Source organism: Centroberyx gerrardi, chromosome 12, assembly GCF_048128805.1.
Source record: "Centroberyx gerrardi isolate f3 chromosome 12, fCenGer3.hap1.cur.20231027, whole genome shotgun sequence".
NCBI classification, from domain to species: Eukaryota; Metazoa; Chordata; class Actinopteri; order Beryciformes; family Berycidae; genus Centroberyx; species Centroberyx gerrardi.
The window spans coordinates 29899400-29903209 of NC_136008.1; positions in this window are offsets into that span (position 1 = coordinate 29899400).

Here is a 3810-nt window from a genome sequence, read left to right on the forward strand (position 1 = left end):
ATGGGATGACCCCGGCAATGACACCAGCCAGGTGACCATGATCAATGCATGCAAATTGAAATCAACGGTGAGCTTCCTGCTGACTTTCTAAGTGCATCTTAGCCTCCTAAATGCTTACTAAGCTCCCATGTATTCCCACAACGCACGCACCCCAGCGTCTTTCACCCATAATCCAATCAAAGGGACCAAAGGGACAAGGTGAGGTCTGATACTATTCTTTCACCCCCTAGCGCGGACTGAGCTTCCAGCAGCAGTAATTACTAGGGCAGGAAGGGTGCAATGGTCTGAGACTTGTGATACCATTATCAAACATGACCACCATCTTGGCTGGAGATCAAGACTCCAATGACTGCAGCTGTGCTCTAAAGTTACTGGAGTTTTTCACAGCGTTCTTGTCATAGTGTTCCCATGTCTTCTTATCAGGTTTATAATAATCGGAGACATTTTCATATAAATAAATGTCACTTTACCACTCTCTATCACCGATTGATGTAACGCAACAGTGATTCAACCTATATCCAGTTCATGAAAGCTTTTCCATTGTCTGTTCTAAACACCTGGTGTCTGGTAGCTCTTTCCTGGGAAAAATTCTCTGGCACACGGTTTGTTTTCAGTAAGTAGAAGAAGAACTGGGTAGTTAGCATGAGCAGCGATAGCCACCATGGCTGAACAGACAAAGAAAAGAGCGCCACCTACAGGAATGATGCAGGTTCCTCCCTGACCACAGCCATATAAAAACATTCTGTAAAACCTGCAATTAAATTTTAGTTTCTTTGCACATTTTATTGCAAGATTATATATTTTATATTCATTTAAAGGCCTAATGTATCCCAGGATTCCCTTACCATTGAATAGGTGTGGTGGGTCACCCTGCCTTAAAGAGCTGCTAACCCTAAAAGAATTTCTTTAGTCTGGGTTTCAATGGAGAGCTTTGGTGTCCCATGATGGTCCAAATGCTTTTTCAGAGGCTTTTCCACCCTGGTGATAATATATAATTCTGGGGGAAACACTGAATACTTGGAATTTTTTGTCCTGAAAAGGGTAACATTTAAAGATATTGAATATAGGCACAAAATATTGTCAGCAGCTAAAATCAGCAGCTTCAATACGAAAATATTGGTATCTGTTTCGGCCTTCAATACGGCACATGGGCCGACTCCTAGTTAACAGTGCTCTGTGTATGTGCTTATGTGAATTTTCAGCCGTTAGGTCATTGCCTTTGTGAAATATGCCTGAGTCTCGCCACTGGAACAAGGGAGTTACAACGTACATGACCACATTTTCAGCCTCATTGCGTTGTGCCATTCCAAGCGTAGGGGACATATGTGTGCAATGATTGTCTGGTGTGAGCGTGACTCTGAGCATGTGGGATGAATAGCGAGTACATATGTGTGTGTGAAAAAGAAGGGGGGGGGGGAGTGTGTAAAATTAAGTGTGTGTGTTGGGGAGCTGGGCAGAAAAAGACAAAGTCGGAAGATGGGAAACAAGGACGAAAACAGGAGGAGATATTGTAGAAATGAAACAGAGTGTTGTACAGGGAGCGCAGCAGGCCGAGTGTGTTTCTGTGTGTGTGAGAACGAGGCTGAACAGATGTAATCAGCGCGTGTGGATGCAGGGGTAATAACTCCACAGGGAAAGCCGGAGAAGTGAATCTATCTCTGTCATGAGGACACGGAGCAATCAGGAAAAACCTCAGCCAGCAGATGAAGAACCGGGAGTTCAAAGGTCGGGGCGCTACGCATTTCAGGAAGTGGATCACCTGCGTGGGATTCACAGTGGGAGGGCAGAGTGAGCAGTCACACATGATTAGATTGTGTATTGTTTAAAAAAATACACCAAGGATACACAAGAATATGGAAAATCCACAGCATTTTCATGTAAATAAATATCTGTTTTGCTGCTCTCTATGGCCAATTCATAGCGATTCAACCTATATCCAGTTCATGAAAGCTTTTACATTTGCTGTTCTAAACACCCGGTGTCTGGTAGGTCTTTCCTGGGAAAAATCCTCTGCTGCCAAGGAAGTGATGCGTTATATATTATATAGTTCCCAGTCGGAAATTCAATTCAAGATCCATTCCGGCCGAGTTCTCCGACATAAACACAGCTGACGCCGCAGCAGTATGGCAGCACACACGGTGAAAAGTAAACTGTATTCCCTTTGCATCAATTTGTACTCTTAACTTACAAATAATGTAATTTTTGTGTTATGAAAACGTGTTGTAACAACTTTGTAGTTTCCATTTGTAACGTAATTGGGTTTACTTGCTTCATTACTAGATAGAAGTCTTTGCTAGTACGAACTAGCCTGCTAAAATTACTAGAACATTGTCAGATAGCTAACGTTAACGTTGCATCCATGTTTTCCCGCGCAGACGCACTAGAACTAGACGCATTTCGATCAGAAGTCGGGAATACCAACTCGACACTATCGACTTCCGACTTCCAATGGATTGCAGCATTAACAAAATTAGCACTGACTAGTTAGCATGAGCAGCAATAGCCACCATGGCTGAACAGACAAAGAAAAGAGCGCCACCTACAGGAACTCAAACTGCATTAACAGAAAATCCAAGGAAAAAGACGTCACAGTACTGGACACACTGTTTGATTGGCAGGTGATCTCTGCAGTGCAGTGCAGAAACACCACAGCAATGATGAGGGGAAAAAAAAATGAGAAGCTCATGGAGTATCAGTTTGAGATATGATTGTGTTGATGGCTGGCTGTGACAAAGATAGAAATCCAGCCATAATCCTTAGACCTCGGTGAAAGCCTCACTTTTGTTCCCGTCTAACCCATTTTCTCTCTGCTTTCTGGCCTGCCAACAGGAAGCACGTAGCATTTCTAAAGCTGTGGCCATGGGAATACCAGATTACCAATGTTGTGAGGAAGTCGTTGCCATGGCAAGCATCTTGTGTTTAAAGGAGAGTGCTGTCCATTATTGGTGAGGAGGAAGCGTTGCCATGGGGACCAGGTAGTGTGTGGTAAAGAACAGGGCTAGACAGATATTTGCTTTTGCTAATATATTGGCCTTTCGGATATCGTCCAGTCAGATGATATGGAGGTTCCTCCCTGACCACAGCTTTTGCAGGTCAATATCTTGGTCTACTTTGTTTTTGGGCTATTTTTTTTTTTTAACAGATTCCACACAAGTGTTCATGAATACGTTTCATTATTATTTCCATTTCGGATGTCTGAGCAGAGAAAACGTTCAGTGTGGTGTGGGAGGATTTTACTGAACAGTCTGTAAAAGCTGCAGTGAAAGCTGCCTCACCCTGCCTTAAGGAGCTGCTAACCCACCTAAATTAATTTCATTAGTCTGGCTTTCAATGGAGAGTTTTAGTGTCTCATGATGGTCTAAACACTGTTTCAGAGGCTCAAAACTCTGGGGGGAAATCACTGAATCCTTGTAAGGTTTTGAAATTTTTGGGCATGAAAACAGTCAAATTTAAAGATTCTATATTGGTCTAGTAGTAGCGGTGAAGAATAAGGTGGACGTTGCAGACAGTGTATTATGCCGTTAGGACAGAGCTGCAGCAGATGTTGTGGTTGCGTGGATGCTGGTTAGGGGCCATTTAGCACCAGTAGACCTGCTGCTCTAAATTGGTGACCCAACACAGCACATGCTGAGGCCGCATATGTCTATCCAGGCAAGCACACAGCTCTTTATACATACACACCAGAGGGGCTGCACATGTGCTCGTACCTTCCCCTCGCTCATCGCTCACGTACAAACCTGCGTCGCTCTCACACATTTTCACACCGGCTCGTCGGCAATATTATTCACTCGGATTGTCAAAAACAGGTTT